At 42.3% G+C, this 15,922-nt stretch overlaps 1 long non-coding RNA gene across 1 annotated transcript in view; it reads right to left on the bottom strand.

Annotated features, from left to right (window-relative positions):
• Positions 1-8,204: 8,204 nt before the first annotated feature.
• The window catches only part of LOC142855070 (uncharacterized), an 11,257-nt gene continuing 3,539 nt past the window's right edge, over positions 8,205-15,922 (bottom strand). The window contains exon 2 of the long non-coding RNA XR_012911403.1: positions 8,205-15,912. This is a non-coding gene — a long non-coding RNA (uncharacterized LOC142855070). The remainder of the gene's footprint in view (positions 15,913-15,922) is intronic.

The raw sequence follows: 15,922 nt of genomic DNA, 5'->3' as shown, positions 1-15,922 counted from the left end.
CGGTTCTAGGGATCAAATTCAAGTTGTCATGTTTGTGCAGCTAGGACTTCTTAGCTCTTGAACCAGGCCCCTGGCTTGGGAATTCAATTTGGGGAGAGGTATTGGTGTCTCTACCAGTGGGCAAAGCAACTCCACATGGCTAGCTTTGCATCCTGAGGAGAGCACAGGCTGATCTCAAACTCACCGTGTAGAGGAGAGTGGCATTTGAACTCCTCTCTCCACCTTCCAGGTGCTGCATGTGCCCCCACACCCAGCTATTTCTTGTTCGTTCTTTAATGTTATGTGTTTAGGTGTGTCTGTGTTGGGGCTTATGCACGTGAAGGCACTACAAGTGGTTGAAAGGTGCCCAGTGTGGGTGCTTGGAACTGAAACTAAGACCTCTGCAAGAGGGCCTTCTTAACAACTCTCCAACTCCTATTTCTTGTTTTTCAAGAAAAGGGTCTCACTTTATAAACCAGGCTTCCCTGGAACTCACTATGAAGACCATGCTAAGCCAGGCAGTGGTGGCACACACCTTTCATCCCAGCACCCAGAAGGCAGAGGCAGGTAGAAGATTCTGTGAGTTTGACACCAGTCTGGTCTACATAGAAAGTTCTAGGACAGGACAGCCAGGCTACACAGAAAGACCCTCTCTTGGGGAAAAAAAAGCAAACAAAAAAGACCAGAGTAACCTCAAACTCAGAAATCTGCTGTAGGACAATGGTTTTATCCTGTAAAGATGTTTCTTGTACTTCTTTAATAAAATGCTGATTGGCCAGTAGCCAGGCAGGAACTATGGGGGGTCTACATGGCAGGAAGCAGATGCGGGGCAATGAGAACAGGAGAATTCTGGGAAGAAGAGAGTTTCAGTCTACCGTCATCATCCAGACAGAGAGGAACCAAGATGTGACTGCCTCGCCGCAAAAGGTACCAAGCCACGCGGCTAACACAGACAAGAATTATGGGCTAATATAAGAGTTAATAAGATGCCTGAGCTAATAGGCCAAGCAGTTTATAACTAATGTAGGCCTCCGTGTGTTTCTTTGGACTGAACCACTGCAGGACTGAGTGGGACAGAAACCTCTGTCAACGGAAATCCTTCTGTCTCAGCCCCAAACTACTGGGATTACAAGTGTGAGCCACCACACCCATTGCAGCCAGCTGACTTGACTTACATGCGGAAAAGAATTCAGGACAAGTCAGTATGAAACAAAGTTGTAGTTTATTATGCAAAGAAAAGTGCACACTCTGTGAACTAGAACTGAGCGCAGCTGTTAAGAGAGACATGTGCTGCTAGGATTTGCATGGTGTGTTTTATTATAGTTTTAGTATAGGGGAGGATTATGCATGAGTTTCGAGAGGGCAAAGTGTAAAATTCCAGACATGGGTTGAGATTTTTCTCAGAACAGGGTTTTCTCTTCTTTTCCGTCCTTACTTAGTGTTTTCCAGACATATCACAGTGTCAAATGCATAATGGCTGATGATTTTGCAGTGTTGATGTTATGAAAATACCGTTATAATTAGTCATGAGATAATTAATAATCTTGTTGGCCCCAGACAACTGCTTTGTATGTTTACTGTTATAGTGGTTACATTACGACCTACAGAAACACAGCTCTGTCACTGAACCAGACTCCAGCCAACTGTAACTCACCTCTTGTTTTTCATGTGCCTTTTGAGTACGGTGTATTAGTCACTTAGCACACATAGTTAAATCAAACACACACACACACACACACACACACACACTGTGTATGATCATGTTCATCTTTATAAATTATAGGACTTGGAATTAAATAATCCTGTAAGCAGCAGCCAAAGGGGAAGGACGAGAGAACAGTTTCTGAGGCCCAAATGGATGACAGCTACATCCAGTCCTGCCCTCGTCCTTCACCCCAACTACCTGCCCTCAGTGACCTTCCCTCCTTCCTGTGGTTACATTTCAGGGTCTTTCATCATTTCCTTGGCTTCCTCTGCATGCTGTGCTCACTTAGCACCAGCTTTTATGTATGATGCAGATGTTTGTACAGATACATCTAGGGCTGGGCAGGGGCAAGAAGGTAAGAAAAAGAAAACTACAGGGACACAGGTTTAATACCTTCTTGAGTTTTGCCTTAAGAATGAACCCAGAGATGCTGGGGTTAAATGTGAATTAAATAACACGAGCATACTAATTTCTGTGTTCTAAAGCTGACTTGAGGCTTCGCTATTCAATGTTGTCTAATTTTTCAATATGAAAAGGGGGGAGGGAGTAAAAGGGAGTTACCCATCAGCCCCTTTTCTTGTATTCATGACAGGAGCTTATAGAGAGAGATCTGCTGGGCTTAGGTCTTAGCATCTTCGATCTGGCTGGCTATGGAGCAAGAATCTTGCCCAGTAAGAAGGCCAGGACTGATGGAAGAATTTTACAGAGATGTTTCCCACTCCTGAAACTGTCAGTCTGAGTCCCCTAGGTAGTGGCAGTATCACCTTGGGCTATATTAATATCACTATTCATCACTGAAGGAAGTCAGTACAGAAACTCAAACAGTGAAGGAACCTGGAAGTCAAAGCTGATGTAGAGGCCATGGAAGGGTGGTGTTAACTGACTTGCTCCACATGGCTTGCTCAGCCTGCTTTCTTATAAAACCCAGGACCACCAGCCCAGGAATGCATGCTGGAGTTGGGGTCTGAGGTACAGCAGCAACTGGGGCTAGGGAATTAGGTAAAGATGGTTTGTGTGATCCACAGGGGATGTGGGCAGGGGTGAGGGAAGGCTGTAACTGTTCTTCTGTTGCAGCACTAGGGAGGAGAGTGTGCATTGGTTATGGGAAAACAGACAGATAGGAGACGGGAGTTCTGTGGGCCGCCTGCCTGGTTTTCTGGCAGGCGTTAAGCGTGTCTTTAATAATAGCACTCAGGAGGCTTAAGTGGAGAATTGCTGGGACTTCCAGACCAGCTTGTTGTGAATAGCAAGACCCTGCCCAAAAGAAAGGAAAGAAGGAAACGGAAAAGAATTCGATATCTGCCTCGTGTGTGGAGTGTTCCTTCATCACTGAGACTTGCTGGAGTTGTGACACCTGTCATGAAGAATAAAACAACCTCGGCCATTCTGGAGGAATTACTCGGTGTGGAAATAGAGATGGGCAAGCCAATGAGACTTGCCTGCAGCCTGACACAGGATGTCAGTATGAGGATGACCGGACAGTGTGGACGACAGCTCCATTCATCAGCAAGCCATGCTAACTCACCAGAGTGCTCCAAGAAACTGGAGATAAGGCTTCTATCTGATCATTATTGAGTCTTACTTTTCAAAGAAGGCCTTACTCTGCAGTCCAGGTGGACCCACAAATCACTATATATCTTGGACTGACCCTGAACTCTCAACACTCTTCTTGTCTTAACCTCCTGAGTACTGGGACTGCAGAAGTGAACCATGATGCTCAGACTGGATGTGAATTTCAAGTTCATTTCACATGCTAGAAAAATTTGGGCAAGTTCCTCAACATTTCTGAATATGTTTTCCCCCCCTCTGGATTTAAAAAAAGTAGGAAATGAGTCTCAAAGGATTCTTAGCAACAATGATTTGAGATAATGTTTGTAAAATACTGCGCATGATCCTCAGAGCACATGAAGTGATTAAGTCCTTCATGTGTTATCTCTTCCTAAGTGACTGTTCAAGGAGACCCACTAATTCCTTCAGTGTAATGGAGACAGCAAGACTACAGTTTAGTTCAACAGTGGGCACTGATCATTGGCGACTGTTGTTCTCATGGTCCTGGCTTCACTTAGTTCTTCAACAAATATTTACAATGCTGTCACTTGTAGAGGAACTTGTTTATGTCTACAGATTGCTCAAAAACCCTAAATGCATCTCCATCCCTTTCCTTATGAATTTACTCTGTATCCAGAGAGATTTTTAAAGATAAGTAGATATTGCAGAGTGGAAGGAGCCAGTCTGAAAATGCTTGATGTGATGATTCTGACTCCATGACAGTTTGAAAAGTTAAACGTGGAGACAAGGCAAAGATCAGTGATTCGGATAGGGAGGAATGAAAAGCAGGAGTGAGGAGGGTTTTAGGGCAGTGAGAATATTCTTTATGACACTGTAACCAGGAGCATATCCATCATACATTTGTCAAAATCTGCAGACTGTGCTGACAGAGTTAACCCTCACGTAAGGACTTTAGTAAATATTAGCCCGTCAGCGTTAACCAACATACCACACAAAAGTAAGCTCATTGTATTCCAAGTACCTCATTCCTACAGAATGTCAACTCTCCAAGAATAAGACACTTCTTTCTCCTTCTACTCCTTCTCTTTCTTTTCCTTGTCCTTCCTCTTTTCTTCTATCTCTGCCTCCTTATTTTGCTTTGGGACAGAATCTCAGTTTGAAGTGCAGGGTGACTTAAAAGTCACAAATTAACCCAGACTGGCCTTAAACTTGTATAAATCCTCCTCCCTCGGCCCTAGTATTGGGATTACAAATGTGTGCTACCATGCCTGATTGCTTCCTTGTTCATTTATGCAGGATTACTTTAGTCTTCTGTTTATATCTCCCTATGACTTTCATATTACAAATGTTCTCACTCTAATCACAATGACTAACATTGCAAAACAAACAACACCAAATGTTGATAAAAATCTACATAAAGAGAAAAATTCATACACCTCTAGTAATAAATTAATGTATCTACTGTGTTCTTCAAAATCTATTACATTATACAGTTATACCATTCTTTGGTATATATCCACAGGGATCTAAGGGTATCACAGAGGTATTTGCTCATCCATGTTTATTGTGACACTATTCATAATAACCAGGATATGAAGCCAATCTATGTATCTATCAATAAATGAACAGAAAGGGATAATATGGTAGGGCTTTATCAGAATCCCCTCAATGTGGTCTGTGTTCACACCAAAACTGTGAACAAAGCGGCCTGCATCATCACTAGGAAGTGCTATGCAGTCTGGGCATGCTTATAAGTGCATGTGTGAAGAGACCACAATTGTTTTCAGCAAGAAACTACACAGCAAGATATCAGGTGTGTCACACGTCCACAGCAAGATAGCAGGCGTGTTACACATCCACTGCAATATTATATGTTTATCACACATCCACAGCAACATTGCATGTGTGTCACACATCCACAGCAACATTGCATTGTGTCACACATCCACAGCAACATTGCATGTGTGTCACACATCCACAGCAACATTGCATGTGTGTCACACATCCACAGCAACATTGCATTGTGTCACACATCCACAGTGATATTACATGTGTGTCACACATCCACAGAAACATTGCGTGTTTGCCACACATCCACAGTGATATTACATGTGTGTTACACATCCACAGAAACATTGCATGTTTGCCACACATCCACAGCAAGATAGCAGGAGTATCACATGTCCACTCAAGCACAGAGGGGCCCTGTAAGTCATATGCCTCATTCAAATAATAAGGTCTCACTATGTGCTCCTGGCTCCATTATGCCACAATGGGGAGAAAAAGAAAGGATACTTATGTTTCTGGGGCCACAGTCTTGGATCCAATTATTAAGGTAGACCCTTTGAGGAAATGCTGAAGATTTTGGATTTCAGCACTCTCTCCAACCTGTCAGACATGTAGCCTACTAGGCGGGATGAATTTCCAAACATGCTGTATATCCATGTTGCATTATTTTCAGTAAGCCTGGGAGGAGGCGGGGGAGACACAAATCTATGAGGTATGGTACTAGCAATCCAAGTGTTTCAGAGGTATGAACAATAGAATCAGGAGTTCTATTGCATGTCAAGTTCAACAATAGTTTGTTCTACATAAAGCTTGGTGTCAGATAAACCAAAAGCTATATGTGGTGGTCTGAACCTGCAGTTCTAGCACTTAGGAAGCAGAATCAGAGGAATCATTATAAATTTAAAGTCATCTTGAATTCTTGGCTGGCCAGAGCCACACAGTAAGATCTCATTTAAAATGAAAATCTGGCATATACACAGAGGAGTTTTATTCAGCCACCAAGAAGAAGGAAGCTATGTCAACTGCTTGAAAATGGATAGAACTAGATGTCATAATGGTGGGTGAAATAAAAACAGACTCAAAAAGGCAAATATCATAGTTTCTCTCATATTCAAAAATCTTTATTTAAATATATACAAAAATATACAATTATACAGACATACTTGAATATGCACACATGTGCATGTGCACACACACATATATATAAAACCATATATACGACATGAAAGCGTAAGTGAGTCTATGAGAACATTCAGAATGGAGAGACAAATGACAGTAGAAGGAAAGAAAGGCAAAATATTACTTTACCTGACAGATTATTTTATTTTTATTTATGTGTATGTATTATGTGTTCAGGGTGTGTGTGTGTGTGAGTGTGTGTGTGTGTGTGTGTTCATATGTGGGTTGATACCTAGCAGGGCCACAATAGAACATAGACCCCTTGGAGTTGGAGTTACAAGTAGTTATAAGCAGTCCATTGTGGGTGGGGAATTGAACCTTGATCCTTCGCAAGAACTGTACTCATTTATTGAACTATCTCTCCAGCCCTCAAATACTGCACACTTTTTCTCATATGTAGAATCAAGATTTAGCTGTGTATACTATTTATAAGATATGTAAGCTAAAGAAAACTATTTGGAAGGAGAAAGGAAACAGCAAGCTTTTGTGGGTAAGAGGTTTAGGAAATGGAAGGGAGAGATAAATATCAGCAAAGCTCAATAATATTCTGATATTTTCATAATGAAATGTCTCTTGTACAGTAAAGGCTTAATTAAAAATTAAAAATTTTAATTTAACATGATCAATATATTTGGAACATGATTTATATATTGGGTTACTTAATGATATAAAAAACTGAAATTAGGTACCAATATCATCATCACGAAATATGAAGAAATTTAATCAGATCAAAACTAAGAAACTTGTTGAATGTAAGAAAATAATAGCTGGTAGAGCTGGGATCCAAGTTAAGGCCGTGTGACTCCAGAGCCTGCAGAAAAGTTACTAGCTGTCTCAAGAGTATCTTAGACTTATTTTATTTTTAATTGTGTGTATGTGGGGGAGAGTGTACACCTGATTGCAGCTGTTCTCAGAGGTGACATTGGAGGCCCTGAAACAGTAGTGAAGATGGTTGTAAGCGGCCCCATGTGGGTGCTGGGACTTGATCCCCTCTCCTCCGGAAAAGCAGCAAATGCTCTTACATTTGCTCTTTGGTCCTCTCAGAATTTTCAAACTTCAGGTTACAACACATGATTGGGGTGGTGAAGACACTCTATGGAAAAGGGCATGGTGGGGCACACTATAGTCCCTAGACTCTGGAGGCTGAGGCAGGGGCACTGGCATGAGGTTTGAGGCCAGCCTAGCTATATAGTGAGTCCCTGTCTCAGAAAAGCAAGCAAGAAAGCAAACAAACCGTGAAACACAAAAAAGGCATTTTAGGCTATTTCAGGCATTTTACTTCTTCGTGGCACCTTAGGAACTAGTGTTCATTTAGAGTGGCAGAGGAACGGCACTGTGAAACTTCCATTACTGAATATTGCATGTGTGTTTATGTTAGAATGCTGTGTAAAATGTATTTAGAAGCCAGACATCATAGCTCATCCTAGCAGTCTCAGCACTTGGGAGGTAAACATGATGGGCCTGAGGGCAACCTGACCTACAGGAAATCTCTCTTAGAGACAACAGCAAACTTGTACAATCACTTTGGAAATCAGTGTGGCGGTTTCTCAGGAAATTGGGAGTCAACCTATCTCAAGACCCAGCAATACCACTCTTGGGCATATACTCAAAGGCTGCTCAATAATACTACAAGAACATTTGTTCAACTATGTTCATAGCAGCATTATCTGTAATAGCCAGAACCTGGAAACAACCTAGGTGCCCCTCAACTGAAAAAATGGATAAAGAAAATGTGGTACATTTACACAATGGAGTACTACTCAGCAGTTAAAAACAATGACATCTTGAAATTTGCATGCAAGTTGATGGAACTAGGAAAAAACCATCTTGAGTGAGGAAACCCAGACCTAGAAAGATAAGCATGCTATGTGGTCACTCATAAGTGGATACTAGCTGTAAAGCAAAGGGTAAGGAGCCTATAGTCCATGACCCTAGAGAAGCTAAGGAACAACGTGAACCCTAAGAGAAACATACATAGATCCCCCTGGGAAGGGGAAATAGACAAGATCTCCTGAAGAAATTGGGAGCATGGGGGTGGGTAGAGAAGGGAGGGCAGAAGGGGAGGAGAAGAGAAGAAGGGGAGGGGGAGGAGAACTTGAGGAAAGGAAATAGTGGAGATAGAGGAAGGACAGATATTGAGAGCAAGAAAAAAAGATATCTTGATTGAGGAAGTCATTATGGGACCAGCAAGAAACCTGACACTACAGAAATCCATAAGGATGACCCCAGCCAAGACCCTAAGCAATAGTGGAGAGGGGCCCTGATCTGGCCTTGCCCTATAGTCAGATTGATGACTATCTTAAATGTCACCATAGAACCTTCATCCAGTAACTGATGGAAGTAGAGGCAGAGATCCACAGCAGACCATTGGGATGAGCTCCCAAAGTCTACTCAAAGTGAGGAAGGAGTGAGAACATGAGCAAAGAGGTCAATACCATGATGGGGACACCCACTGAAACAGCTTACCTGAGCTAACGGGAGCTCACCAACTCTGGCCTGACAATGAGGGAACCAGCACCGGACCAAACTAGTCCTTCTAAATGTGGATGACAGTTGTATGAGTGGGGGAGACAGTGGGGCCACTGGCAGTGAGACCAGGATTTATCCCTTCTGCTTGTACTGGCTTTTTGGAACCCATTCTCTCTGGAGGGAAACCTTGCTCAGTCTAGATATAGTGGGGAAGGGCCTTGGTCCTGCATCAAAGCAATGCACTAGACTTTGCTGGCTCCCCATGGGAAGTCTTACCCTCTCTGAGGAGTGGATGGAAGTGGGAGGGGGAAGGTGGAGGGAATGGGAAGAGGGGAGGGAGTGGGAACTGGGATTGGTATGTAAAATAAGAAAAGATAGGTTTTTTAAAAAATTAAATAAATAGAAAGAAAGAAATAACAACAAAGAAACAACATCTGAAGCCGAGTATTTGGAGACCTCATGGCCAAGTCATTGTGGTTTTTAATCTCAGGTAACAAGAAGTACATAAATGGGGCGGCTCCAAGGCTGCTGGCCAGCCCCGATATTTCCCTAGAAGAATGCTGGCCCTGCTACGTTACATTACACTGGCCTCATTCCAGCAGTTTCCATAATATATACAAAATCCAGTGATACCCAGAAACAGAAAACACCATGCGTTCGGAAAAACCCAACCCGAAGTCTTCAGCGGATCTTCTTGGTCCCTTACTAAGATGAATTTCTCCCTTACCTCTTGCTGGCCAGAGTAGAATCACATACCCAGTGAAAAGTTTTGGAAAAGGAGATCTTGACTGCCATGACCGCATTCCACTGGCCAGGTCAGCGTTGAGCAGACCACCAGCAGGATAAGAGAATGGACGTCAGGTACTAAAGTGTTTGCTCTGAACAGAAGAGAAAAATGATCTAGTTACTCTTGTCTCTTCTTGAACAGTCTTTAGGCAGACTAGCCATCCATCCATCTATCCATCCATCCATTTATCCACTCAGCAGGCATTTGCTGATTACCCAGTATGTGCCTGGCAGTGTGCTAAACATTAGGGACTTAGAAGTGAGAGAAAGGAACACAGTCTCTGCCTCTGAAAGTAACCCTAGAAAAGCAGAGAGTGGTTGAATAAGCAACCTCAGAAATATACACAGAGAGAAGTGTAATAATTGAGATAGTATTGAGAAAGCAAAGGAAATGGTGTGATTTGGCATTCTTACAAGAAGCTCTTATTTAAATGTGGAGGAAGGTCCAAAAAAAAAAGTCTTCTCAGAAAAAAGAATCATTTAAACAATGTATGGTAAGCAAATAAAATCGCACATGTTCCTACATGCTGTAATTCCAGTGCTCTAAAGGCAGAAGTAGGTAGATCAAGAGTCCAAGGCTGGCCTTGGTTATATATTGTGTTTGAAATCAGCTTTGAGCTACACGATACCCTTTCTAAAAAAAAGAAAGAAAGAAAGAAAGAAAGAAAGAAAGAAAGGAAAGAGAGGAATAGAGAGAGAGAAAGAAAGGAGAGAGAGGAAGAGAGAGACAGACAGACAGAGAGAGACAGAGAGAGACAGAGAGAGAGAGACAGAGAGAGAGAGAGAGAGAGAGAGAGAGAGACTAAATAAGCAAAGCAAAATGAAAGGAAGGGAGTGAGGAAGGAAAAAAAGAAAATAAGAAAGACTTGAGACAGAGGGAACTATGAAGAATGCTGCAGTAGGGGCAAAGTGCCCCAGAATGAGACCAAACAGGAGAATAAACCCAGAACAAACCAATCACATGGGCTCTTCAGTCAAGAAAAGATCGCTCCAAAGACAGGAAGGAACACCCCAGCAGATTGTTCATTGTCACACATGGGGCAGACACCTTTGGCTGGGACAACAGTTTGCAAAGCTGGCTTCAGGTGTTCTCGGTCACAGCATAAAAGGTTGTCTTTGTTTCTAGTGTTTAGGTGCTCTTTTCCTGATTTTAAATGTCATTACATGTTCCTGGCAGATAGGTAAAATATTGTTCACATTACTTGTCACAGATTAGAAGCCAAGAATTTAGGTGGCTTGAAGGACACTCAGCTTATCTCAAGAGGAAGGGGAACAGTTCTAGACTATTTGATGGTATTACTAAGCTCTTGTAGGTCCATTACTGGGGAAAGTTCATATATACATATACACGTGTGTGTGTGTGTGTGTGTGTGTGTGTGTGTGTGTGATCCTATGTTCAACTCAGCAAACACTCCTGTGACTCATTCTGGAATATGAGACACTGAGGCAGGCTATACATACTCAAGGGCATTTCCACTAGAGCAAGTCAGCGGATCGCTGCCATGTGCACACAGGTCAAGGGGTAAGCAGAGAAGCATCTAGAAGGGGAATATCTGTGCCCCCTCCAACAGCTGCAGTACTTCCTCTTTAAAGATCAACTTCCCAGCAGCTTCTCTTATCACAAAACAGTCTGAAGTCCTCAGCAAATGCTACATAAACCTCATTACCATGCTCAATATCCTCGTGTAGAATTGAAGGCAAGGCCAATGACCAAGTTAAACGAAGTGGCACAGAGGGGACATGTAGCAGTTTATCTCGAGAAAAGAAATATGCCTAATTGCAGGAAAAAAATACTTTTGGTGTCTAATGACAACCATCAGAATGGGAGTTTGGTGCTTCTTTGGCGTTTCTGAGAAATATGCAGAGATAGGAACCTATGGTACCTCCTGTCTTTAAACTCTGAGACTGCAATGAACTGAGGGCTGAGACGAATAAAGAAAAGAACAGAGATTGCAGATACATTCAAATGTGTTCCTTCTAATCTTCACAACAACCCTTGCCAGGTGGTTTTATTACCTCAGGAAAATGAGGCTCTGGTCATGCCTCACCCAAGAATGCAGCGTGAGTGGAATGAGTCGGGCTGAAGTCCATGTTTGTGAATCTCAGAGGCCTAAGTTCATTCTGTCATGTCCCACTGCATCCCTTAGTGAAGTGTGTGTGTGTGTGTGTGTGTGCGTGTGTGCATGTGTGTGTTTGCTTGCAATATTCTCCCACTCTCCCTGCCCCCTGCCCTTGGAAAAAAAAGGAAGGCTTTTCTTCCACTTAACAGCCAGACTGGACTGAGTGGGAGAATAAAAGGATAACTCTAAGGGTCAGAGGAAGCCTTCATCTTAATAGAAACTGAGGTCTCAAGTGCTTTCACTTTCTTATCTATAAACTTACAGTGTCTATATTCATTTCTTCACCCCCTCTTCAGTTAAATTTCCTTCCCTATTAAAGGAAGGCTCTTGACTTTAGGGTAATATGGCTGATTAGAAGCTTCCTCTGTATGACTTTCACAGACCATATCATGAAGAAAGAGAGGAGCATAGGGCCTCTGAAAAGCATGGAGAAGCAGAAAGGCTACCTAGAGAAGGTAGAAAACACCCCTGCCTATCGCTCTGGCTCTCTGGGCAGGGGCAGTAAGGACTGAATCAGTTTTGCATTATGAGACTGTTGTTAGCTTCTGAGGATCAGGGCAAAGTGCTATGGTTTGAGTCCAGAATTTTCTTCACAGGTTCTTGTGTCTGGACAGCTGATCTCCAACCTTTAGTTACTAGAAGTGGTCTTTAAGGGTGAGTCTCCAAAGATGTGTAGTTCAGGTATGGTGATGGTCTAGCTTTTGTTGGTGCTTTTTTGTTTTGTTTTGTTTTTGAGACTGACTTCCATTCCATGTAAAGCTATGACTTTGACATTCTGGTCCTCTGCCTCCCAAGTGTTGAGATTATCACCAGCATTGATTACCACACCTACCTCAGATCGTTCTCACAAGAAGAAATATAAGTGGTCAAAGAACATATTTTTTTAAATGTTCTAACATTCTTAGTCATAAAGGAAATTCAAATAAAAACTGTGCTGCGATGTCTCATTTCAATCAGAATCATCATCAAGAAGACAAGAGTTGGGGTGGGAGAAGAACGTAGGAGAAAGAAAACCATGTATTCTGACAGAAATGTAAACTAGTACAGTCACTATGGAACTCATCATGGAGGGTCCTCAGGAGACAACTAGAATTATCATGATCTTCTTAAACCACTCATGGGTATACACTTGAAGGAGTAGAAGTTAGTATATAAAAGGGTGTCAGTGGTGGCAGCTCCACAGAGCCACCCTCACCAGCTCAAGGTGTTCTCCTAGACTTTTAAGAACCTCAACTTGGGCCAAATCGTGGTTTTGACACAGAAGAGAATTTCAAGACTAGCCAGAATAGATAGTGAAGCAGAGCCAAAACTTGTCCAGTGATAGTTTTAATATAGGCTTAAGCACTATGGCTGTGAGAATGAGATGTGCTCATAAGAAATGATGCATGCCCAGGTCTGGGTGTGCACTTCCCACGAAAAAGAGTGGAAAGTAAGATGCTCCTGAGTGTATTCTCCGCAAGGGAGCAATGAGCAATTGTCTTACACACACACACACACACACACACACACACACACCACTAGTGACTGGAGCTACATCTCAAAAGGTTATTAAGATCTCCTCCATTATTTCCTCCTTTGATAAAAGAGAAACAAGAGGTGGCTCCAGAGATGTGTTACAAAAAAAACAAAACAAAACAAAACAAAAAGCCAGAAATCACTAGGGCTGAAAGAGGGGCAGTGTACCATGTAACTTCCCTGCAGTGGGCTTTCAGGTGAGACTCCTAGAAAATCCACAGGATTATGGATGGGGAGGAGATGGCCTTAGGCAGTTGATAATTGTGCTAGAATTCCTGCGTTTCGACTGGCAAAAGCTTGCACCAAGTTTCCAGTTGACAGGTTTTGTTTTTATGGCTTTAATGACATGAAATCTTGGGGATGCCTACATACCAATGCCCGTTGCTTGACTGCACAAGATAGCCAGGTTTTGCCATCAGTTTAGGTCCACATTAAAGTATGAATGGATGAAAATGCGGCATATATACACATCGGAGTATTATTCAGCTATGAAGAAGAATGAATTATGACCTTTGCAGAAAAATGAATGAACTGGAGACAACTATATTAAGTAAAGTAACTAGACTTGGAAAGACAAGTACTGCATATTTCTCCCACATACAAAATCTAGCTTAAAACGAAACATGAAAGTAGAAACAGTAAAGTAGGGGGAAAGTGGGAGCTGTTACAATGGGGAGGGAGACAAGAGATAGAGTTTGTATATGTCGGAAAATGTCAAAATGAAACTCATGTTTATAAAATAATATATATTCCTAGTAAAACACAATTAAGCCCAAATTCCACTAAAGCTTGTTTTACCCACCTTCTTTTCCTCTCAGACTTTGTTTCTTCCACTCATTCTTTCTTGAGTTATAAATCTTTATTTTTTCCCCTTTCCTATCTCTCTGCCAAGAACAAATGCTTTCTTGTCTTTCTCATAGATCCACCATGCTAAACACAAATATCCCTTCAATTGGAGGCCACTGATCTCCCCCTCCTCCGCTGTTGTTCATCCTTCCCAGAGATGTAGATCTTACTTCTTCACATTCCACTAATTTCTAAATTAATTCTTGGTCCTTTTCCACCTCCATTTCCCTATAACCATTAGTAACCTTTCTGACACTGGTCTAAGTGAAAGCCTATTAAAGCTTTCTAAATCCTCAGGCAGTGGTGGTCCATGCCTTTAATCTCAGCACTCAGGACAGAGGCAGGCAGATCTCTGAATTCGGGGCCAGCCTGGGCTACAGTGTTCCAGGACAGCCAAGGCTATATAAAGAAACTCTCTCTCTCTCAAAACAAACAAACAAATAAATAAATAAAGTAAAAACCCTAAATCTTTAGTGCAAAGCACCTAATAAATGGCTTTATCATCACAGTAGGAGTGCACTGGTCAACTGTTTCCATCCCCCACGAGAGGTCGTGTGGTATCCCCCAGAGGTTGTGTGGTATCCCCCAGCCATTTTTTCCTACTTTTTCCCTAAAGGAGGCATCATCCTGACTGCCCATGTTATAGGTTAGTTTTGAATTTTATGTAAATTGAAGCATGTCTATTCTGGGTCTGGTAACTCTTGCTAAAAAATCATATTTGCACAGTATGGGCATTATATTGCATGCAACAGGGGCTTATTTGCTTTTAATGCTGCATAAGACACAATTGTATACTTTTGCTGTGATTCGCCCCTTTTTTTTTTGTTAATGAACGTTTGAGGTTGTTTCCACATTATGTTCTGGCTGCTTCAAATGTAGATTTTACTTCCTCACATTCTCTGAGTAAATATAGTTCCCATTAATCTTCTTGTCCATGTCTTCTTGGTGCACATATATTCTTAATCGTCTGCTTATAAAGGAAGAAAACACCGTTTGGCCCAGTTAAGACAGAATAACGTCAATAAATTGTACAAGGTTTTCATAAGCAGCTCCTTCTTTTGTGAGAGATTTTTTAAGCTGTGGGTCTCATAAGAGAAGGAATTTGGGGACAGCCATGTCCTTTCATGTTCTCTCATGGAAGGATCCGAGGGATAGGAAACAGAAATAAACTCTAGAATTAAGTGCAAGTTGCTTGCTCCTAGAATAAAGGCAACTCAAAGACCCTCTGCCCAGAGTAGTCAATTTAATGCCAAGGCTGGCTGTCCAGTTCCTTCTGATCTAAAGAGCTGAGGAATGTGGAGTCACCTGGGGTCAAGACATGGAGAGACTGAAGAGGACTGTGGACACCAGACTTTTTTTTTTTTTGATCTTCATTTCCTTTTGCCCTTTATTCCTGAAATCAAGGTTAGAAAGACCATGGTGGACACAGAGAGTTCAAGCTGACTCTGCCTGTCCCTCTCTTACAGATACCTGTACTATCCTGGAAGGAGAGAGGATGCACCCCTGAAACCCCAGGGGGTGCTTATCACAGGAACCTGGTTAAGTCTGGGCCTATCTAGAAGTCATCGGAGGTGAGGAGAGAAAGAAAGGCTGGGCTGCAGCTGTGTTGGCCTCAGAAGAGGAGTGGAAATAGTTACAATGTTGACAATAGCCATCCTTTACATTTGTATCACAGAACAGTTTTCTAAAAGTTTTCTAATCCTAGACAGTCATGATCTTATCTTCACAAGGCAACGAGGCTCCCAGTATCCTCCTTTTTTTGTGTGTGCTTTTTTTCCCCCGTTTCTTTATTTATTAAAGATTTCTGTCTCTTCCCTACCACCTCCTCCCATTTCCCTCCCCCTCCCCCAATCAAGTCCCCCTCCATCTTCAGCCCAAAGAGCTATCAGGGTTTCCTGCCCTGTGAGAAGTCCAAGGACCACCCGCCTCTGATCTGTGGATGAGCAACGTCGAACGCTCTCCAGTCCCTTCTCTAGGAAGAGATGACAAAGGAAGAGAACTGGAGGTAGCCAGCTCCTACAAGATT

Source organism: Microtus pennsylvanicus, chromosome 7 (assembly GCF_037038515.1).
Source record: "Microtus pennsylvanicus isolate mMicPen1 chromosome 7, mMicPen1.hap1, whole genome shotgun sequence".
NCBI lineage: Eukaryota > Metazoa > Chordata > Mammalia > Rodentia > Cricetidae > Microtus > Microtus pennsylvanicus.
The sequence above is the reverse complement of the archived record's forward strand: the minus strand, read 5'-3'. Positions and strand labels throughout refer to the sequence as shown.